Here is a 24,794-nt window from a genome sequence, read left to right on the forward strand (position 1 = left end):
GGGGGGTGCTGATCCTACAATATTTTGGGGGCATGCTGCTCTTTCAATATTTCAAGCGATGGTTGCAATATATCTTTTTGAGTGGGGCTGTGCTGGTCTTGAACCTTCTAGGAGCTGGCGGTGCTTCGAGATTTCCGGGTCCTGCGGCGTGGCTCGGAGGAGCCCTGCCGGATGGGCGTCGGGCGTGTCCCCAGCACGAGGAGGAGGAGGAGGATGCGGATGCTGCTGCTCTTGCTCCTGCCGGCGCGCGCGCCCTTGCCATTACTCGAGAGCGGCGGGCCGGGGTTGCCAGGGCGACGGCGGCTACTCCTTAGCTTCTCCCCCTCCCTCCCTCCCCTCCCGCCCCCCGCGGAGCCATGTGACAGTGACTTTGACGTCAGGCGCGGGGCTGGGAGCCTGCGGAGCCAAAGCCGAGAATCCGGTGGATGCTGCGGAGAGAGAGAGAGAGAGAGAGCGACCGAGCAAGGAGAGTCCGCCTCCCTTCCTGCTGCTCCTCCGTCTCTCTCTCTCTCTCTTTGCCTCTTTCTTCCTTCCTTCCTTCCGCTGCTGCTGCTGCTGCTGCTCCCGCCGCTTCCTCCCGATCCCTTGGAGCATGGAGAACTAAAGAAGTGCATTGCTGCAAAGTGAGGTAACAAAGCCCCGTCTACATGCAGTCAAGCGGGAGTGTTGGGTCTCTCTGTTTGTTCCTTTTCTCTCGCTTCTCAATGCGCGGGGGGCGCATCCCTCCTCCTTCCCTTCCCTTGCAAGTTTCCCCTTCAAAGAGGAGGAGGAAGAGGAGGAGGAAGGAAAGTTCAGCGCGGATTAGGAGCAGAGCGTGGAAAGCCAACCCTACCATCCTCGTGGAGGGGGCACAAGGGGGATTACAGCAAGGCAAGGGCCAGCGAAGCGGGTGCGTGGCGTTCCCACAACATCAACAATCATTCAAGGTCCGTTTAGGAAGTGGCCGAACTTTCCACGGGTCCCTTTGTCAACAAGTAGGAGTTGGGAGATGCCTGGGATTTCTTTCCACGAGTTTTCTGCTTCCTGGCGTGACTTGGGAAGGAAGTTCCATTGAATGCCACTCTTCTTTAGGTGGAGATGAGTGAGGGAGGCATCCTCTGTTAGGGTCAGGGATCGAGGTATATTAGGAGAGAGTTTTATATTAGGAGAGGCTCTTCTTCTCCTTCTCTCCTTTTCCTCTCCTCATTCTTCTCCTTTTCCTTCTCCTTCTTCTCACCTTTTCCTTCTTTCCTCCTTCTCTCCTCCTTCTTCTCTCCTTTTCCTTCTCTTCTCCCCTTTCCTCCTTCTCCTCCTCTCTCCTTCTCCTTTTCCATCTCTTTCTCTCCTTCTCCTCTCCTTTTCCTTCTCTCTTAATCCTTCAGTGCTTTTCCTCTTCTTTCCTTCTTCTCTCCTCTTTCTTCTCTCCTTCTCCTCTCCTTCTCATTATCCCTTTTCATTCTCTTCTTTCCTTCTCCTTCTCTCCTGCTTCTTCTCTTCTTTTTCTCTTTCTCTCCTTTTCTCCTTTCTCCTCTTCTTTCCTTCTACTCTTTCTCTCCTTCTCCTCCTCCTTCAATGCTTTTTTCTCTTCTCTTCATTCCTTCTCCTTCTCTTCTCCTTCTCCTCTTCTCTCCTCCTCTTTTTTTCCTTCTCTCCTTCTCCTTCAGTGCTTTTCCTTCTCTTCTCTTCACTCCTCCTTTTCTCCTCCTTCTCTCCTTCTCCTTCTCCTCTTCTCTCCTTCTCCTCTCTTTTCACTTCTCTCCTTCTCCTTCAATACTTTTCCTTCTCTTTTTCCTTCTCCACTTCTCTCCTGCTTCTTCTCCTTCTCTCCTTTTTCTCTTTCTCTCCTTCTCTTTTCTCCTTCTCCTTCTCTCCATCCCTCCTACTCCTCCTCCCTTTCCTCTTCCTCTTGCTTTTCCTTCTTCTTCCTCTGTTACGGTCTGGAATTAAGTTATATTAGGAGAGACTTTTATATTAGGAGAGGTTATTCTTGTTTTCTCGTTCTTGTTCTCCTCCTCTTCTCCATTGAGGCAGAAGAAAAGGGTCTCACCCCCCCCCCCCCAACACGATTTGAAACCTGCTGAGATGCTGGACTGAAGAAGTAGTGAGTTCCCTCTCCAGCTGCGGCCTCCGCCTCCCTCCCACTTGCAGCTTTTCCTTTCCACAACTTCTCTGGAGGGAAAAAAGTTGCTAAAAAAAGATCTTTTCCCCCTTGAACTATATTTCACGTTGGAAAGAAAAATAACAGGCTTGATTCTCCATTCCTTTCTTAAGGAGGAAACGGGGAAGGAAAATAAACTTCCTATATCATGCACAACATTATTGTGATCTGACATCCTGAGTTTTGTTTGAATGGTAGTTGGTATAGATGGCTGCCTGCCTATGCGTATTGATGTTGTCTATCTCTAGAATGGCTTTAGAACAGTTCTATTGATTTGCCATTTGTCATATCGTAACCAAAACTGCTTTGATATGAATAATACTACTTTTGGAACTTTTCAAAAGGTACTTGCCTTTGGGGGCTACCATTGCCAATATGTATTATGAGAGTTGGAGCCCCCAGTGGTGCAGTGGGTTAAACTGCTTAGCTGCTGAACTTGCTGACCAAAAGGTTGGTGGTTTGAATCCGGGAGGCAGGGTGAGCTCCCGCTGTTAGCCCCAGCTTCTGCCAACCTAGCAGTTCGAAAGCATGCAAATGTGAGTAGATCAATAGGTACCACTTAGGCGGGAAGGAAACATTGCTCCATGAAGTCATGCTGGCCACATGACCTTGGAAGTGTCTACGGATAATGTTGGCTCTTCAGCTTAGAAATGGAGATGAGCACCAACCCCTAGAGTTGGACACGACTGGACTTAGTGTCGGGGGAAACCTTAATTTACTTATTATGAGAGTTGCAATCAAAAACTGAGATTAGCGAAATATACTAATTAATTGATAAATCTCCACAATAATTGTAATTTGTTTTAAATGTTTTTAATGCTTAATATTTATACCTTATGTATGGGCATTATTATGCTTTGTGTGATTTTTTGTCTTGTATTTTATGTTAAATGTGCTTTGATTTGTATTGTATGTGTATGTATATATATCTTGTGTCAGGAGAGACTTGAGAATCTGCAAGTCACTTCTGGTGTGAGAGAACTGGCCGTCTGCAAGGACGTTGCCCAGGGGACGTCCAGATGATTTGATGTTTTATCATCCTTGTGGGAGGCTTCTCTCATGTCCCCGCATGAGGAGCTGGAGCTGGTAGAGGGAGCTCATCCGCCTCTCCCCGGATTTGAACCTGCAACCTGTCGGTCTTCAGTCTTGGCAGCGCAGGGGTTTAATCCACTGTGCCACCGAGGGCTCCTTTGTGTTATATTAATACACTGTGTATTTGCAATGTGGCATTGAAGGGGCCAAACTGTAAGCCACTCTGAGTCCCTTTCAGGGTGAGAAGAGCAGGGTAGAAATGAAGTAAATAATAAATTGAAAAAGAAACAGTGCGTATTTGAAAATTCCTATAGATCTGTATGCTGTATTGAAGACAGTCAGCTGTTTTACAACACATACTATCAAGATAAGCTGATAAATTAAAGGAATGTAGTTACTCGATTGCTGTGAGTTTTCTGGGCTGTATGACCATGTTCCAGAAGCATTCTCTCCTGACGCTTCACCTGCATCTATGGCAGGCATCTTCAGAGGTTGAGAGGTCTGTTGGAAAGTAGGCAAGTGAGGTCTATACATCTGTGAAACGTCCGGGGTGGGAGAAAGAACTCTTGTCTGCTTGAAGCAAGTGTGAATGTTGCAATTGGCCACCTTGACTACCATTTCATGGCCTTGCAGCTTCAATTCCTGGCTGGTTGCTGCCTGGGGGAATCCTTTGTTGAGTGGTGTTAGCTGGGGTGGGAGAAATAACTCTTGTCTGTTTGTTAATGTAGCAAATGTTAATGTAGCAATTGGCCACCTTGATTCTCATTGAATGGCCTTGCAGCTTCAAAGCCTGACAGCTTACTGCCTTGGAGAATCCTCAAACAGACAAGAGTTCTTTTTCCTACCCTGGACTTTCCACAAATATATAAACCTCACTTGCCTAGTTTCCAACAGACCTCACAACCTCTGAGGATGCCTGCCATAGATGTGGGAGAAACGTCAGAAGAGAATGCTTCTGGAACATGACCATACAGTCCAGAAAACTCACAGCAGTCCAGTTATTCTAGCCATGAAAGCCTTCAACAACACATGGAATGTAGTTAAGTACACTTAAAGGAAGCGTTTAGAAAAAGTATTGCATACAGTTGTCTTTGACTCATTTTGTCTCGGTGAAGTTAGTATGGAAGGTTGTCATCTAGAGATGTGATGTTTTGGGCAGAAGAAAAATAAATGCATTGTCTTTGGTTGCAGTTCTAAAACTTGTAAACATAAAGTTTCATTTGCCTATAAATTCCATACTCTCTTCATAAACATATATATTTAAAATGGTCACTTTGTGACCATTTGATTTTTAAATCTCCTTTCAAAGTGTACCAAATTATCCGAGCAATAGCAACAGTTTTCAAGCATTATTACAGCCAGTGTGATTGTACTGATCTCTTAAAATTATTCATGAAATGCCTCTGAGGTGAAACAAAGCCTTTTAAACACTCTGTTGTGTATATTAATCAGTTCCTAGGTTTGAAGGCTGGACTATGAACCTCTTATGCTGTGAAACAGAGGAGGGGTTGTTCATTTATAGGGAAATAGCCCTTTGAATGATTGCCTTCAAGCGCAGCAAGTTTACACAGCCGTCTCCCCCTTATAACATCCTATACTGCTGCACTGTAGCTGGAATTCATGGTTCCTTGCTTGCTTGAAGAATAGCCCAGTTGGATTACACCCTCAATTCATTATTTAATCTCTGCTTAGTGTCGGCAGCGTAGCTCAGCATTTATTGGCACTCAGACAGTTGGGCTTGCTACCAGGTCTTGTAAACTCACAGGTCTGAATCTAAATGCGTTCTGTGCCTGATGTTCATTCAGGAAGAGCTATTTAGTGTCTCTGTATCCACCATATCAGACTACACAGAGAAGCCATTGAAATCCTCAAGCATGCGGACAATTTCAACAGAAAGGAGGAAGCCATGAAAATGAACAAAATCTGACTACCCTTATTTTAAAAAACTCTAAAGTCAGGACAGTAAATAAAAAACAACACTCAGAAAACTGGGGAATTCCAGACATGAAAACACTTCCCAACAAAGGATACCCCAGGCAGGAAGCAGCCAGGCTTCCTGCCTGGGGTATCAAGGCTATTCAGTGCTAATCAATGTGGCCAATTGCAACATTCACAATTGCCTCAAACAGACAATTTTTTTTCACCCTGGACATTCCACAGATATATAAACCTCACTTGCCTAGTTTCCAACTGAACTCACAACCTCTGAGGATGCTTCCGTAGATGTGGGGCGAAACGTCAGGAGAGAATGCTTCTGGATCATGGCCATACAACCCGGAAAACTCACAGCAAACTACTGTATTCTTTTTGTTACAATACTAAGAATGACTACAGAACACTCTTCTTTATAGTGGGGATCAAGTGTGGATGGATCCATATCAACTAGGCCTTCTCTTGCTCCACCAGATTACTTACTTACTTAGGCGATCCCTGAGGATGATAGTCCTCCAAGTGTAGTGTCTTGGCAGTGGGTCCGTAAGTGGCTGTGGAGCCCTATTCTTGAGCTGCATGTTCTTCCACAGTGAGGGTATTGGTTTCCAGGTGGAAGGCGATCCTGGTACATTTCTTCCTTTCGCCCTCCATTCATGCCTCTTGAAATTCTGCAGCACTGCTGGTCACAGCTGACTTCCAGCTAGAGTGCTCAAGGGTCAAGACTTCCCAGTTCTCGGTGTCTATGCCATAGTTTTTAAGGTTGACTTTAAGCCCATCTTTAAATCTCTTTTCCTGTCCACCAACATTACATTTCCTGCTCTTGAGGGGGGAGTATATAACTGCTTTGGAAGATGGCGATCGGGCATTTGGACAACGTGGCCATTCCAGTGGAGTTGATGGCATAGGAGCATTGCTTCGATACTGGTGGTCTTTGCTTCTTCAAGCATGCTGACATTTGTCCGCCTATCTTCTCAAGAGATTTGTGGATGGAATCATTCCAGGAGTTGAGTATGACGCCTGTAGACAGTCCACATTTTGCACACTTATAGCAGGGTTGAGAGGACAATACCTTTATAAACAAGCACCCTATGGATGTCCCGATCCTCAAACTCTCTCTGCTTCATTTGGAAAAATTATGCGCTCGTAGAACTCAGGAGGTGTTGTACTTCAGTGTCAATATTGACTTTTGTGGAGAGGTGGCTGCCAAGGTAGTGGAAATGGTCAGCGTTTTCTAATGTTACACAATTAAGCTGTTTTTCTGATTAGATAGCATGTCTGGTATACAATACTACTTTGCATACTGACTGTGATGGGGGAAATTTGGGAGTTGAAGTCCAAAAACGTAATATTTCTAAGTGTCTGGACCAAGCTTGTATGGAGTATTGGTGTTGGCAACAGCCTGTCCATCTGATAGGGCTGTTCAGATGGGCAAACTTGTTCTAAAATGATAGCATTCACATTCCAAATGGATAGAAAGCCAGTTTGCATTTGTGTGGTTGTTGCTTTTCACCATAAGCGGATGACAATAAGCAAAATGATGATTTGGACAATCCTATTTCAGTGTGCTTGATTCTTTCTTAGTTTCTCATAGTATTGCTAGATGAGTTTGTGGATCCAGCATAGCATAGTGGTTTGAATGCTGGATTTGGACTCTGGGAGGCTAGGCTTCTAACTGTCCCTTCAGCAATGGGATCCTACTGTGTGATGTTCAGCATATCATGTTCTTTTAGATTTAGATTAAAATCGTGGGAAACCTCCTCTGAATAAATCTTGGAGAAAACCCTAGGATAAGATCACCATAAACTGAAGTGAACTCGAAAGCTCTTAGCAACAACTAGACGATATCTTTTCTGCATATTACAAAACTTAAATTATGCATGATTATGTAAATCATTTATTTCTTCCGTTCCATTCTTTCTTTCCATAATGGCTGTAAGCTATAACAGAAATGCAAAAACACAATCCATAAACTGGAAACCAAACATCTTGTCTTAGAGATCATTACGATAGTCAAGGGGTGGTCCAACCAAAATCAGTTTTCATGGTAAGAGTCATGGTAGTAATTCATAATGTGACATTTAATAAAAGCTGCTTAAGATTTAAAGAATATGAAGCATGAACTGCTGATTTGTAGAAATCTGTTAGCAAGCATTTGAAGAACTGACCAATCATGATTAACTATATGTTTAGCTTATTGGCACATACTTGGTTTATTGTATAGTAGTATAGTAGTAGTCTGCTGAAAAATAACTGGTGAAACAGTAGAAATGCCTGAAAGTCAAAACTAATTGCTTCCATGAGGATACAGCTGGACCAATATTATAGAGCTCTCATCATCTAAGCCAGTGTTTCCCAACCTGGGTATAGGGACCCCTGGAGAGGTCGCAAGGGGGTGTCAGACAGGTCACCAAAGACCATCAGAAAAAACAGTATTAGTCATGGGGGTACTGTGTGGGAACTTTAGTCCAATGCTATCATTGGTGGGGTTCAGAATGCTCTTTGATTGTAGGTGAACTATAAATCCCAGCAACTACAACTCTCAAATGTCAAGGTCTATTTTCCCCAAACTCCACCAGGGTTTACATTTGGGCATATTAAGTATTTGTGCCAAGTTTGGTCCGGATTCATCATTGTTTGAGTCCACAGTGATCTCTGGATGTAGGTGAACTACAACTCCAAAACTCAAGGTCAATACCCACCAAACCCTTCCAGTATTTTCTGTTGGTCATGGGAATTCTGTGTGCCAAGACTGGTTCAATTCCATCACTGGTGGAGTTCAAAATGCTCTTTGATTGTACGTGAACTATAAATCCCAGCAACCACAACTCCCAAATGACAAAATCAATCCTCCCCAACCCCACTAGTAGTCAAATTCGGGCATATCGGGTATTTGTTCCAGGCTTGGTCCAGTCAATGAAAATACATCCTGCATATCAGATATTTAGATTACGATTCATAACAGTAGCAAAAATAATTTTATGGTTGGGGGTCACCACAACAAGAGGAACTGTATTAAGGGATCGTGGCATTAGGAAGGTTGAAAAACACTGATCTAAGCAGAAGTCCAGGCACAAAGATCCATCTGAAATATAGGCTGTGCTTTTAAAATTGCTTGTGTCTTTGAAACCCCGGTGATCATTTTGCAGCTCTGCCAGCACCAAGTGTGTTTACAATTTTCATATAATTCATGCTCATTACGGTGTTTTGTTACAGAGGTTTCCTACTGCTACTACAATAATGTAAAATAAGCAGCAGTTGCTTTACATTTCAGGACCATTTTGGATTGTTCCATCAGCTCATTATCTTGTATGATTTCTGGACTAATCTAAAGAGGCAAGGACCACTCTATATGCTGCTTTTTAAAGGGAAATCAAGTTAAACCATGAAGTCTTTATACAATAGACTTAAAAACCTGATGACTGGTTTCATCTGCACAATCATTAGATCAAAGGAGTCATGAAATAATTTCAAATGTATGAGTTGTTCTGATTTGGAGGAAAAGATAGAGCTATTGAGAACCTATAGGTTAGACATGTCTTCATTTGTTATAATTCAATTGTCTGTGAAGAAAGAAATTTGCCTTTACTTCCAGTTAGAAGATATTTTGCACATCTTCCTCAGTGAGATGCAGAAGCTCTGGGAATGGAAAGGACTTGCACATTTTGTTATGAGAAGAGATAGATAAAGCTCTGCTTGGAACATTTGAGTGAAAACATGGGAAGAAGATGAAACAGTGAGAATACCATCTTCTCTCTTTGGTCATCTCTCTACATGAAGATGCCTTGGCATGTTCTAATAATATTCTGGTCAGAATCCAATCATTATAAAAGAATTCTACAACATTTGGCTTCAGAGATAAGAGTAAGCCTGCATGTTTAGGAGAGAGAGAGAAAAAGAAGAATGGCGCAGCTCCAAAATGCATGGTCGGATATTGTTCCTGTTGACAACTCTCTTCACATAGAAAATTAATTTTGCATTGGAAAAGTATGGCTAAAATCCTTCATTTGTCCCTCTAATTTGTCTTTGTAAATGTCCCCCCCATTTGACACACTTCTTTTAATGCTTCTTGAACACATAGATTGAATCTTCACGTGAGATAACAGCAACCATGCATAACTCTGTTGGAAAGAGCAACCTTTTTCAAGCCTCCACTAGTAATTTGTTTTGTATATGATTCTGTTTGCTTACTGTAGGTTTTGATATGCAGCTTTCCCTTTACTCTGATTCTTGAAGTTGTGGGAGGGGCTGCAGACCACATGATCAGATCTGGGACTGCTGAGAGCTCAGAGTCCATTTTGGGACAGAGAGACGACATTAGGCTTTGGACTGTTGCTTTTGATTGTAAGAAAGATGTCCTTTGTTAGGGAAACTACTTCAAATCCTATCTGTAACTGGATTGACAAGTTATGTACCTGTATGCTGAATACATGAAAGTTGTGAGTAAACAAGATATGTTACTGTTAATGAAGTCTACTTTCTTTTTGTTTCTTGAGAAAATGACAGAAAAACAATATATTTTATGGGAGAGTAGATGTTTTTGGGCACTCAAAAGAACTCTTCTGAAAAACGACTATATTTTGTGTATTGACATAATCTCTGATCCTAACAGATCAGAAACAACTAGATTATCAGTCTAACAACTGAAAGCCATAATGCATAAGTACATGTGGATAGATATCCCTGAAGAGAAGATTTTACTCAAATGAGTTTTTGGCTCTTCCCTGGAAGATCACAGGTAAAGGTAAAAGTAAAGGTTTTCCCGACATTAAGTCTAGTCATGTCCGACTCTGGAGGATGGTGCTCATCTCCATTTCTAAACCAAAGAGCCAGCATTATCCGTAGTCATGTAGCCAGCATGACTACATGGAGTGCTGTTACCTTCCCACAGGAGCAGTACCTATTGACCTACTCACATTTGCATATTTTTGAACTGCTAGGTTGGCAGAAGCTGGGGCTAACAGTGGGAGCTCACCCCATCCCCTGGATTTGAACTGCCAACTTTTCAATCCGCAAGTTCAACAGCTCAGCAGTTTAACCAAGGTGCCTGGAAGATCATACTTTCCCAAAAGATCCCATAGTATAAGTATATATCTTTATTAGGCTAACCAAACACCACACCATAAGCGACTTGCAGTTTCTCAAGTCACTTCTGACATGACCCCCCCCCCCCAAAATGTGTGAAAGTTCTTCAGATCCTGAGATGCATACATCTTAATAGATTGGCTTAATATTGCCCTAATAGAAAATTCAGTATTTTGTTTCATACTCAACACTTCCCCAACTCCTGAAATTTCCATCATTGTCTTTTTCACTAGAACATCTCATTTTTTAGAAAATATATCTGTAACAAAAAGGACTGCCATGGCTTTCCTCCCTTGATTGCAAGGACAACAATAAGAAAAATTCACCATTTGATCCTCATTGACTTTCTGATCAAGTACATTATATCATTTGGCTTCCATTGTAACTAGTCCTCCTTTAGTTGTTGCTCCCAATTGCTCTGTTTTAGGTTCGGGACCCTCTCCTTCCTCCCTTGAAATCATGGACCAATGTGGCCTTTTCCTGCATTATTGGAAACAATCTTTCTTTCTGTACACTTCTTTGGCATTATTTACTCTCCAGGTTATACAAGGATTTGCACATGCCACTCCCATTAGTCTTAATACTTGCTGCACGTGTCAGTTCCTTGCACGCAGTCCAGCTGAAACTGCCTGCCTCATAAATGTTGTCTCATCTTCTCATCTAGGAAGGCAATGGGCTTTTAATCACTGTTATAAATCAGAGCTTTGTATATAATTTGTTTTTCCAATGTTTATGTTTAATAAAATGTCCAGTACCAATTAGTGCTAAAGCTTAACTTGGGTCTTATTTGCTGATTTCGTTAAACAGTCACAATTTACAGCCAGACTGAAATATTTCACATACTTTAGTTGGTACATCCTAGTACTTGGTTTTATGTCTTTGTTGGCAGATATAAGTAACAGTATGTAAATTGCTTATCTAGATGATGATGGTGATGGTGATTATTATTATTATCATTTGAAATACAACAAGATGAGTCCACAGCAGACACTCTGCTGGCTGTTGAATTGGATCACACGTTGGACACTTCCCAAGTGTCTAGGACTGTGTGATATATCAGTGAATAATGTGTGCAGATCCAAGTAGCTGGCAGATGGCAATCTTGTCTGTGTCGATTGTGTTTAAGTGCAGGCCAAGATCTTTAGGCACTGCACCCAGTGTGCCGATCACCACTGGGACCACTTTGACCGACTGGTGCCAGAGTCTTTGCAGTTTGATCTTTAAATCCTCGTATTGTGTCAGCTTTTCCAGTTGTTTCTCTTCAATCCTGCTATCACCTGGGATTGCAACATCAACAATCCATACTTTGTTTTTTAACACAATTGCGAGGTCAGGAGTATTGTGCTCCAAAACTGTCTGAATTCATAAGTCCCAGAGTAGCTTGACATGTTCATTCTCTGTAACTTTTTCTGGCTTGTGATTCCACCAGTTCTTTGTCACAGGCAGATGGTATTCGTGGCACAAGTTTCAGTGAATAATAATAATAATAATAATTATTATTATTTGCTATATAGCAATTTGCTCTATAACAGCAAACAAAATCACTCTGCTGGCTTTTGTATTTGATTATACGTTGGACACTTCCCAAGTGTCTAGGACTGTGTGATGTGTCGGCAATGTATCAGAGTAAGGTGGCCTTTTGCAGCTGACAGATGGTAATTCTGTCAGCGCCGATTGTTTTCAAGTGCAGGCCAAGGCCTTCAGGCACTGCACCCAGTGTGCCAGTCACCACTGGGACCACCTTTACTGGCTTGTGCCAAAGCTTTTGCAGTTCTGTCTTTACATCCTCATGTTGTGTAAGCTTTTCCAGTTGCTTCTCATCAATTCTGGTGTTGCCTGGGATTGCAACATCGACGATCCATACTTGTTTTTTTCCCCACGATCATGAGGTCAGGGGATTATTATTATTATTATTATTATTATTATTATTATTATTACACATAGGAATATGCCTTATATTCATGCTATCTTAGTTTTGGCTGAGGTGATGGACACCAAGCTGGGAGAAGGCTATTATAAATGAATTCCAGATGCAATGCAGGAAATCTTATGGAGTCAGATCTTGACATTACCTCATAGTCTTTGGGAGCATAAATTACAAAAGTGAAACTCTGAAATTTTTAGACATTCCTTTTCTCAGGAGACTGTTAGGCCTGAAATTTCTACTGCCTTTGATAGTTTCATCAGTTAAATAGATTTTTAATTTTTTTTGGATGAATCCTTTCTGGAAGTCAAGAAAGTAACCATATACTTGCACATCAGGCAGGAACTGCCGCAAAAGGAAAGATGAGTAGTTAGTATAATACCCTAAAGGCACCAGATGCTGTCAGGTGTTGGAAGCTAAGTAGAGTCAGCCTTTGTTAGCACTTGGATGGGAGCCTGCCAACAAATATCAGGTGCGCAGGTTATATTTCAGAGGAAGAAATTGGCAAAGCCATCTCTGAGTTTTCCCTGCTTAAGAAAACCCAATGAAATTAATGGGGGTCTCCTTTAGTTGACAGGCAACTTAAAGGTACACACACTAGAATAGGGCATGCAATTTTCAACTTATCCATCCTCATATGTGCTGGAAATAGCAACCCTCTAGAAGCCTCCTATATCAGTTATTTGTTATGTATATAATTCAGATTGTGTACTATATTGTATGTACATTTTGATATGCAGTTTCCCCTTAACTCTATGTTGTTTGAGGTTGTGGGAGGGACTACAAACCATGCGACCAGATCTGGAAGTGTTCAGACTGAGACTCAGTTTTAGAAGTTTTTCAGAAGCAGTAAAGTACAGTTTAGAAGTCAGTAGTGTCATTATGCCCCAGGGTGTAGTCAGTCTGTATTGAGTCAATAGATTGAAGAGAGTGTTAGTCTGTATGCAACAAAGAAGAGACTGAAACAGAATGCTTTAGAGAACTTACTGTTTAAACTCTCAACCAATAAGAAATGTACCTGTATGTTGAATACATGAAGTTTGTAAGTAAATAACTATGTTACTTTGAACAAAGACTATCTATTTCTGGTCTCTTGAGAGCATGATTTAAAAGCAGTATATTTTATGGGAGAGTAGATGTTTTGGGGAAACAACACTTCTGAAGATCTGCTCTATATTTTAAGCATTGGCATATCTTTGTTCCTAACAGTTCAAAGAGATAACCAGGTATATTAGTCTAACAACTGAGAAACCTATTTTGCCTTGCATGAATACTAGAGGATATGTACCACTAAGGAGAAGATTCACCCAAATGAGTATTTAACTCTTCTCAGGAAGGTCATACTTTACGAAAAGGGTTATGATTATTCCAAATAGTGTGAATGCCAATTAATCTCCAAAAGGGTCACGTTTTCAAAAGGCTATGGAGATTTCTGGTTTCCTGGAGCCCCCGGTGGTGCAGTGGGTTAAAGCACTGAGCTGCTGAGCTTGTTGATCGAAAGGTTGCAGGTTCGATTCCGGGGAGCGGCATGAGCTTCCGCTGTCAGCCCTAGCTTCTGCCAACCTAGCAGTTCGAAAACATGCAAATGTGAGTAGATCAATAGGTACCACTCCGGCGGGAAGGTAACGGCGCTCCATGCAGTCATGCCGGCCACATGACCTTGGAGGTGTCTACGGACAACGCTGGCTCTTCGGCTTAGAAATGGAGATGAGCACCACACCCCAGAGTCAGACATGACTGGACTTAATGTCAGGGGACTACATTTACCTACATTTACATTTTTAAAAGGTTATTATCTCTTAAAGGTCATGCCTTTCAAAAAATATGGGACACTAAATGTGGAGTTTCCAAAAGGCATCAAATCTGAAAAAAATGAGGTGAGTTATAGGTGACAGCACATTGTTGGCTAAGAGTAGAATATTATATATAGGTCAAAAGTATCAAAATGTATCAAATCACTTTGATACATGAAAATTGCATTTTGTAGCAAAAGAGTGCATATCGTCAGCACATTTTTTTATATTTCTGTAATTTTTTTTCCAGATGGATTTGATACCTTTTGGAAACAAAACTCCACAAATGATTTCTGTGACACTTTCCAGTTTAGAAGCCCATGAATATTTTCATCCAATACATTCTGAAGTCTGTTAGAAAATGAATCTATGCAGAAATACATATTAGAGAGCATAATCTTTTAGAAAAGAGACAAAAACATTCTTTAGAGCAGAATCTACTCTTGTGGTGTACAACCAAATATAATTATGCTAGGCAATGGCTTCAGTTGTTAGAATAACCTGCAATCTCCAGTCTGTCAGGGAAACAGAGATTTGCCAGTGCATAAAAACAGCAGAGCTTTAGAAGTGTTTTTCCAGTGCTCAAAAATACTCTGCCATAAATCAACTTCTTTCATATCATACACTGAAGAGACAAAAATGAAGTAGACTTGGATGGAAATAACGTATTTGGTTTACTCATCACTTCCATGTGTTCAGCATACACAGGTACAAAAAATTATTAGTCCAGTTTCAGATATCTTTGAGGTGGTTCCCTGTTCCAGCCAGCCAGGGCATCTCTCTTGTAATGAAACAGCTATCATCAACAGGTCACATAGTCAAAAGGAGAGAGAGGAAAGCATGTGGTCTGCAGCCCCTAACTTCTCAGAAACTACAGAGTGAAGGAAGCTGCACACCAGAACAAAAATACAGGAAACAGTAAGCAACAAGATCGTAGACAAACAGATTGCCAGAGAAGGTTGTCATTTCTAACAATACATTTGGGTTTCTGTGCCAAAATAATGGGGTTGTGTGCAAAACACTCACATTTTCTGAACAAAAATCATTTTTGCCAATACTTTTTTAAGCAAAACTTGTGTGATTACCACTGCTCCTTTTTTGCTTGACAAGCCAGCCTTGTGGTAGGGGCAAAATGTCTCCCACTTCCCTAGAATATGTAGGAGGTTAAGAGACCTTCCTGCCACAGTCCAGAAACCTGAAAGAACGTAGGTAGGAAGGTTCACTGCCTCTGATCTCAGTTGCCTGCCCAGTTGGAGTCCCATTCTAGGGAGAAATGAAGCCAGGTTCTAGCTAGATGTGGGAAGCAGTTCATAAGAGCCACACTGTAGCAATATAGAAGTAATGCATGGAGCAGTATCCCAGCCCTTATAGAACAGCACTCAAATGAAGGTGGTTCTGAAGAAAGATACATGTGGGATTTCCAACGAATTGCTCCTCATCTTTTTGTGCCAATTGTTTAGTATCTCAGTAGGATGACAAGTAGAGCATCTTTTATAGCAGATTTGACCTACAACTCCCAGAAATCCTAGCCAGTATACTAGCTGTTAGGATTTCTGGGAGTTGGAAAGCAAAACATCTGGGGTCCCACAGGTTGAGAACCACTGTTTTACAGCAAGAGCACCATCTTAGTAACTCTGTCACCTATTGCATAATGGTCTACTATTGGGTTTGCATCAGTAAAGGAGTCTAACTTGAAAAAAATATTTCTGTATTCCACAGAAATACAACATCCTGGTCACTGTTGTTGATTGTGGGGTTCATCTCCTTGCTGTGGCAGCTTGTAGCTCCCATGTCAGTGGGTTAGTAAATGTTCTCTGGTTTTTGTCTGACCTATCCAAGGTGCTGAACCCAGTCTAGTGATAGGGTTCAGCACTTGGTTTATCTCGTTTAAGAGCCTAAACTAAAATCTAGGGAATTAGTAATATTCTTAACTCTCCACATGTGTTCTGGGCCCAAAACCAGGTGTACAAAGTATCTATTTTCCATTGTGCAAATTTTCCTTTGTGAGCTGTAAGCATGCGTGATATGGCACCAGAGAGATAAGAGCTCCATACTAAACACTTCGATGTTTGAGTTCTGTTTTCCCTATGTGAGTCTTATATTTTGGTGACACCAGGTTGTGATTGGTTTCCAGAACTTTGTGATGGTGCTTTGGGTAAGGTACATTTCTCGATGTGCAAATAACTATTTTTTAATTTTTCCTCAATCCACTGAAATCAGTGAGTGCAAAGTCTTTATGCTGTGATGCTGATGCTTTGATGCAGGTGTTCTAAGATGTTCTATGGCTTATTGTTGTGTTTGAACCAGTAGTCATGTGCAAGAGTTTGGTGAAGTACAATGTCTATATATTTTCAGTATTATGTTTTCAATGGTTTGAATTGGCTGTGAAAGCCAAATGTCAGCCAGTTAATTCAATGTAATACCAATTGAATATTGCTGTACTGACTTATACCAGGCATGAGTAAACTTTGGCCCTCCATGTGTTTTGGACTCCAGTTGACTGTTAGGAATTGTGCGAGTTGAAGTCCAAAACACCTGGAGGGATGAAGTTTGTCCATGCCTGCTCTAGTTAATGTTTTTTATTTTATTTCCAGTTTTCATATTAATTGGGATCCCTTGCTCCTAACCACAGCAAATGTGGTGGGCTGATGGTACTATTTTGTCCTTATTGTGAGCTGCCTCACAATAGTAGAGGTAGAAAAGTGGGGTATACATTAATTAAATAATTTGGGTTTTACTTCCAATTAATCCCCCAAAATGGTAGGGAACAGACATTGGCTGAGAATCCAGTGTACTCATGCAGAGGTCCAATAGGACACTGCCTGCCAGAGAGGCAACAGCATTATGGAGATATTCAGGAATACCCATCTAATTAATCTGTGGATGTTTGGTTTGGGAAGAGTGGCGTTGTACTCATTGTTATTGCTTAGCCTATGGCAAACTATTTAGTAAGGAGGTACTGGTTATTTCACTATGCAACACTGGCAAAAGTTTCTACATTCCTATAATCTCTTATTATGTCACCAAAACAATTATGGGCATTGTGTCTTGAAAGTTGTCATCCTTGTGCTCTAATGGAATAAGTTCTTCTATTACATTTGTATTTCAGCCAGAAATATATTGTGGAAATATAATTATGGAAAGGAGTTCAGGAATGATGGGATGTAGCATTTCCCAAAGGAACACTTACAAAGAAGCATTTCTCATTACAGTATAAGTTGAAATTCTATAGTTGGTTTTGGTTTGGAGAGGGGGATGTGTTGTTCGAGAATTCCTTTCTTTTCTGTAATCTCAGCTGCCTTTGACTTTCCAATTCATCCACCTCCTGTGGGTAAATCTTATTTCCATGAAAATGTATTGAACATCAAAGCTTTTTCCCTTAATAGGCATTTAGCCTGATGTCTGCTATTGGAAAGGTTTCAGCTCTAGATATGACATTGAGGAAATGGTAGGATTTTATTTTTACTTTCAGCTTGATGTTAGCACTAATAAAAGATAGGTGTATCTGGTAAAGAATGAGCAGCCCATTTGGGAGCTCTTAGGTGAGATTGCTTCAGGCGAGCATGGAGGAACCATATGAAGACAAACACCATATGGAATGCAAGTGTGGAAATATGAAAAGTTATTTCATATTTCAATGGGCATGCTGGGTTACTTTTCTGTATTGTGTGAAGGGCCGACCGAAATCCCATGTTAAACATAACAGTGATTGAAAGATACAGGTAAACCATTACAGCTTTTACTCGGTTGCAAATTTGGAAATAGCTCAGTCAGGCATGTAGCCGGGGGGGGGGGGGGGGCTTGAGGGGCTTCACCCCCCCCCCCCCAAATTCTCATGGTGGTTCGAGAAAAGGCCTTACTGGTGCATCATTTAAACTGTTATGTTTATTCATATCATAATTTGATCACCATACTCAATATATCCCATATGCATGGGGGTATTGGGGTAATGATACAAAAGGTTTGCTAGGCTAGACCCTCTTTTACTCAGACTCCCCTGAAACCCCCCTGAAAAAAACTCAGCCCCCCCCCCCCCGAATCGAAATCCTGGCTACGGGCCTGCGCTCAGTGATATCTTTCTGGGAATGTTTAAAATAGAAATATGAGCATTTGTTCTGGAGCTTGAGAAACACTAGTGAACTCTTAATCATAATAGCTCTAACAGGTGCTGTTGAAAAGCTGGGAATCTATCTGCCTTGAAGGGTTTCATGCTGACATATTATTTTTCAAAAAGTGGGGAAGTTGATATCTTTACATACAGTCATGTTAAAGCCTCAATTATATTCCATTAGCCACATATATATAATGCAATTCTATTGCCGGTATTTATATTTTTGGTTGGAAAATTTTAAGTTGGAAAAATAACCTGAAATGTAATTGTAGCTGGGTCATTTTTGACATTTGATGAAGAAATGCAGTCATGGGTAGGAAACCTGGAGCCCTTTCACATTAGTTCACTGTTTCTCAACCTGAGGGTCAGGACCCCTGGGGGGGGGGGGGAGAGGGTGTCAGAAGGGTTGCCAAAAATCATCAGAAAACACAGTGTTTTCTGTTGGTCATAGGGGTTATATGTGAGAAGTTTGGCCCAATTCTGTCATTGGTGGGGTTTAGACTGCTCTTTGATTGTAGGCAAACTATCAATCCCAGCCACTACAACTCCCACATGTCAAGGTCTATTTTCCCCAAAATCCAACAGTATTCGCATTTGGGCATATAGAGTATTCGTGCCAAGTTTGGTCCAGATCCATCATTGTTTGAGTCCGCTATCTGGATGTAAGTGAACTACAACTCCAAACTCAATTCCAACTCAAGGTTAATTCCCACCAAACCCTTCCAATATTTTCTGTTGATCATGGGAGTTCTGTTCCAAGTTTGGTTGAATTCCATCATTGGAGAGGTTCAGAATGCTCTTTGATTGTAGGTGAACTATTAATCCCAGCAACTACAACTCCCAAACAACAAAACCAATCTCCCCCAACCCCAGCACTATTCAAATTTGGGCATATCAGGTATTTGTGCCAAATTTGAACAGTGAATGACAATACATCCTACATATCAGATATTTACATTACGATTCATAACGGTAGCAAAATTACAGTTATGAAATAGCAATAAAAATAATGTTATGTTTAGGGGTCACCACAACATGAGGAACTGTATTATGGGGTCACGGCCAGGCATGTAGCCGGGGGGGGGGGGGGCTTGAGGGGCTTCAGCCTCCCCCCCCAAAAAATTCTGATGGTGGTTCGTGAAAAGGCCTTACTGTTAAACATAACTGTTATGTTTATTCATATCATGATCTGATCACCATACTCAATATATCCCATATGCATGGGGATATTGAGGTAACGATACAAAAGGTTTGCTAGGGTAGACCCTCTTTCACTCAGACTCAGCCCCCCCCCGAAACTCAGCCCCCCCGAAACCCCCCCTGAAAAAAAATCAGCCCCACCCCGAAACGAAATCCTGGCTACGGGCCTGGTCACGGCAATAGAAAGGTTGAGAACTACTGCACTAGTCCATTAAAGTATTATAATTGCAGTAGCAACGTTCTATGGATTTCTGGGATTTGTAATATAAGGAGGAGGCATTTGTGCCCCAGAATTCAATAAGATGCGTCAATGGCAGTTAAACTGCAATCATATGATTGCACTTTAGAATAGACTTTGGTAACCATCATATATTTGAGATGCAACAAGCCAGGCTAGTGGTCAGGGATTATGGGACCTGTTGTCCCAAATCCCTGAAAAACGAGGATGATGGATCCTGGGAACATTCTCTTTCAAAAGCAATACACTCTGTGAAAAGTTGGGGGAAATGGAAGCTGCGACTGTTGACGCATTCTCCCACCTCATTCATGCCTCTTGTTGTGCTGTTCTTTTGTGCAGAGTGGCAGCATTATTGGAGGTTTCTCAATCACCAGCTTTGTCTTTTGGGTTAGTGCAGATCCAATTAGAGCAATTATATTTTGGCGGTAAAACTGGACTTTGCCTTCTGTCGTTGCCTGCTTCCTCTGCCTCCCATCACAGTTGCTTGGCAAATTATTGAGGAACCATGTTGACCTTGCTATTGAATTCCTACTGACAAATTTGTTTGTGTCTTTATATATGCTGTCTCCTGTTGGCAAGTCCAAGTGAGAAGTTCCATCGGATGGCAGAAGAATTTGGGGACACCTCTTTTGTATGTAACCTACTTAAGCCCAATTCACACAATTTTGGGAACGGGTCCAAACCAGCTGACTTTGAATTGTCAGCCTCGTTTGAATGGCGTTCATACTGACAGATTGCGTAGATATGTTTGTTTGTGTATCTGTCCCATCCTCTGTCCGTCAGAAACATTCAATTGTTTTCCAATCTGGAGTGTTTAAATAAAAAATGAGACAACAGGCATCAGGTTTTCAAACTAAAATACATATAAGTACTCAAGTGATGAGGAATGAAAGCAAAGTGCATGAGTTTAGGAATGGAAGAAAGAAGTGAAGGGCTGTATAGCACCATTCATTTGTAGCTGAGGTCACACTGATCTTCCTTTGCTGGTGTTCTTGCACAGATAAAAGTGGAGCAACCACCCAGCAGAATGTAAGACTCTTGTTAGCAGGAAAGGCCAGACTCTCTTCCCACTCATTCCTGTCAACCCAGGGAAGATGGCACTTGGAACAAAGCCCTTTATCTCTGACCTAGAAAAGGATACAAACTTCCTGGAGTTGCTGATCTCCTCCTCACCATGATGTTCTTCCAAAGAGGTGTACATGGGCGCAGCCTCCCTATTTAGTAGCTATATTTGTACCCTGCTTTTCATCTAGTGAACTCAAGGATGGGTACGTGACTCTCTTGGCATTTTATTCTCACAGCAAACTTGTGAAAAGCGTTAGAATGAAAGCGATTGAATCAGGGACTCCCAAAGAACTTCATGGCTCAGTGGGCAATTTCTGGAGGGGGCTTGGAAATAGCTTTGTGTGTGTTCCCAGATCCATCTGACCTGTCTGAATTTATTTATTTATTTACTTGCTTACTTACTGTATTTATTAGGCTTGGGTAACCACGGAAAAATTTGGTTCTAAACTCGTTTTGTTTTTAGGGGGCCCTTGCGTTTCGTTTTTTTAAATAATTCCGAAATTTTCCTTTTAAAAAATTCGAAATATACGAAATTTCGTATAATTATGAATCGATTCGTTAATGGCGGACGCGATTGCGCAATATGCTAAAAAAAAACCTCCAAATGGGACAGGGGGAACTTCTGAAGCTTCCCTCTCCCTCTGTTGTTGACTGTTGGTGTGATAAAACAAACAACAACTATAAAACTTGCACCAGACATGCGAAAATAATTATGAAATAATTACAAAATAATTACGAAATAGTTACGAAATAATTACAAAATAATTACGAAATAAATTGAAAAAATTGTTTCGAATCTAATTTACTCCTCACACTATTCCTGCATGGCTCAATATTGGATTGTAATCTAATTTAAATATGAATTAATAACGAATTACGAAATTAACGAACGAAGCCGCCCAAGCCTAGTATTTATATACTGCCTTTCTCACCCCTGGGGGGGACTTAAGGTGGTTTACAACATACTAATGGCAAAAATTCAATGCCAACATACAGTACACAAAGAAATCATAATAATTAATTACAGCATATAACTATCAACTTAAAATCAATTAAAAACCATTAAATATAAGGCATACATAATCATAGAATTGGAAGAGACCTCATGGGTCATCCAGTCCAACCCCCTGCCAAGAAGCAGAAATATTGCATTCAAAGCACCCCCGACAGATGGCCATCCAGCCTCTCTTCAAAAGCCTCCAAAGAAGGAGCCTCTACCACACTCCGGGGCAGAGAGTTCTACTGCTGAACAGCTCTCACAGTCAGAAAGTTCTTCCTAATGTTCAGATGGAATCTCCTTTCTTGTAGTTTGAAGCCATTGTTCCATATGCTAGTCTCCAGGGCAGCAGAAAACAAGCTTGCCCCCTCCTCCCTATAACTTCCTCTCACATACTTATACATGGCTGTCATGTCTCCTCTTAGCCTCCTCTTCTTCAGGCTAAACATGCCCAGCTCTTTAAGCCACTCCTCATAGTGCTTGTTCTCCAGACCCTTGATCATTTTAGTCACCCTTCTCTGGACACATTCCAGCTTGTCAACATCTCTCTTCAATTTTGGTGCCCAGAATTGGACACAGTATTCCAGATGTGGTCTAACCAAGGCAGAACAAAGGGGTGACATGACTTCCCTGGATCTAGACGCCAAAAGCCCATTAGCTTTTTTTGACACCACATCACATTGCTGGCTCATGTTTAACTTGTCCACGAGGACCCCAAGATCTTTTTCAAATGTACTGCTCTCGAGCCATGTTTCCCCCATTCTCTATTTTTTCATTTCTATTTTTCTGCCTAAGTGGAGTATCTTGCATTTGTCACTGTTGAATTTCATTTTGTTAGTTTTGGCCCATCTCTCTAATCTGTTAAGATCATTTTGAATTCTTCTCCTGTCTTCTGGAGTATTGGCTATCCCTCCCAATTTGGTGTCATCTGCAAACAGTCAGACAATCATAAAATTGTCCTAGTATAACCATTCAAATCCCATGATCCAAAAATCATATGCCATAGCCATTCTGAATTGTCATTGCACATGTTCCTGAATTATTCTTTGAATTCCCTACACATTTCTACTAAAAAAAGGAAAAGTCCCACAATCTGGGCACACTATTTGATATTTTCACCCTATTGAGAAAACACCCCTTTTGGTTTCCCCCAATATTTTGGGAGGTTGGTGATGTTGGGGAGAGAGGGGTGTTATTAGGGCACAATTTGCCATTTGGAGAATAAAAATGTCTCTGTGTGGGAGGAAGGCCTGGGGCCTGTACCTTGGCCATCCTGGACTTGAAACTGAATTTCCCACATGGTCATCCAGCCCTCCTACCATTACATAGGCAGTCCCTGTGGCTGTTATTCCTCAGGCACCCTTCTTCATAGACCCTCTGGTGGTACAGTGGGTTAAACTGCTGAGCTGCTGAACTTTCTGACCGAAAAGTTGGCGGTTTGAATCTAGAGAGTGGGGTGAGCTCCCACTGTTAGGCCCAGCTTCTGCCAAACTAGCAGTTCAAAAAATGCAAATGTGAGTAGCTCAAGAGATACCGCCTTGGCAGGAAGCACTCCATGCAGTCATGCTGGCCACATCACCTTGGAAGTGTCTACAGACAACGCTGGCTCTTCAGCTTAGAAATGGAGATGAGCACCACCGCCCAGAGTCGGACACAACTAGACTTAATGTCAAGCGGAAACCTTTACCTTTACCTACCCTTCTTAATATCTCCAAAATAAGTTCATGTATCATTTTGGAAATAAATGCTTTTATTTTAACTTCCAGAATCCAATAGTTGTTGGCCTTGGGGATTGATGGGGGGATTCTGAGGACTGCAGTCCTCCCAAATATTAATGGTTCCACCACAGTTCTGGCAGCTACTGATAAACTCTCTAGTAAACTTGGCCACAGACAAATCTTTTCACATAATTGATTCCCATGTGCCAACCCAATTCAATATGTGTTCACACTCACACACAAAAGCGGAGCAATTCAGACTATTATGCCAACTACGACTATGGTTTGCTGTTAACAGCATTAACAAAGTTAGCAGTGAACATTGTCTGAGCACAACAGACTCTTTAAAAAGTGCATTATAAAGTGCCATCTTTTTGATATTGCAAGACTGAAAAAGGTCTTTTCTTTAAAAAATGGTTGCAGTAAATTGAAAAGAGAAAATAGTGTTTTGTGGCACATTAAATCATTATTGAATTTTTCAAGACAGCTTGAATGTGGATGTAGAGCCTGTAGAAACTCCATGTACATTTTAAGCTGCAGAGAGATTTGTATTTTCATCAGCTCTTGGAACTGAACTTGGAAAAGTCACCTTTTGGACTACATCCCCCCTCCCCCCTCAAATCCTGCCTTCGTGTTGATGGGGAGTGTAGTCAAAAAGATAGCTTTGCATACCTGGATGTTTTCTTGTTTGTTTGTTTGTTTACTTTATTTTTATTAATTATTTGACACAAACAATCTCATATATAATCAGAAAATATACATTCAAAAATAATGAAACGTGTCTAGATCTGCAGATGGCAACTTGCACAAAATAAGTATAACATACTTTACCATTCAGTCGAGTTTAAGACATTTCAAAGGAAAATCCATGCAAACTAATCCTAACTAGAACTGTTTCCATCTAGATAACAGCAATAGTGCCATCAGCTACTCCCCCCCCCCCCATCATATGCAAAAAAATAAATAAAAAATAAATAAATCCCAATGTATCTTTTTTTTTTAAAGGAAATTCCTTACAGGGCAAGAAATATATCTTCATGATCAAGAGAGTTTCAGAGTATGTCCAAATTCATCCTGATATCACATCAATATATATATATAAAGAATGGGAGCAGGCAACAAAGTACTATCTTATGACTAGAGCTTTCTGACTATTTTACATACACACGCATGGACGAATGCAAAAAACCTCCATGTTTTCTTGACTACATCTTTCCTTTTTGTTCAGTGGTTCTCAAGCTTACTTATGCCGTGATCCTTTAATACAGTTCCTCATATTGTGGTGACCCCACTACAATAAAATTATGTTCATTGCTACTTCATAACTGTAATTTTGCTACTATTATAAATCGTAATGTAAATATCTGATGTGTAGGATGCATTTCCATTCACTGGACCAAATTTGGCTCCAATACCCGATACGCTCAAATTTGAATACTGGCAGGGTTTGATTTTGTCATTTGGGAGTTGTAGTTTCTGGGATTTAGAGTTCTGGGATTTAGAGTTTAGAGTTCACCTACAAAGAGCATTCCGAACTCCACCAATGATGGAATTGAACCAAACTT

At 41.2% G+C, this 24,794-nt stretch overlaps 1 protein-coding gene across 1 annotated transcript in view; it reads left to right on the forward strand.

Annotated features, from left to right (window-relative positions):
* The first annotated feature begins 360 nt into the window (after window positions 1-360).
* NCALD (neurocalcin delta) overlaps window positions 361-24,794 on the forward strand; it is an 89,402-nt gene continuing 64,968 nt past the window's right edge. The window contains exon 1 of the mRNA XM_060775682.2: window positions 361-628. The gene's annotated coding sequence lies outside the window, so the exon portion shown is untranslated. The remainder of the gene's footprint in view (window positions 629-24,794) is intronic.

Source organism: Anolis sagrei, chromosome 4 (assembly GCF_037176765.1).
Source record: "Anolis sagrei isolate rAnoSag1 chromosome 4, rAnoSag1.mat, whole genome shotgun sequence".
Classification (NCBI taxonomy): Eukaryota; Metazoa; Chordata; class Lepidosauria; order Squamata; family Dactyloidae; genus Anolis; species Anolis sagrei.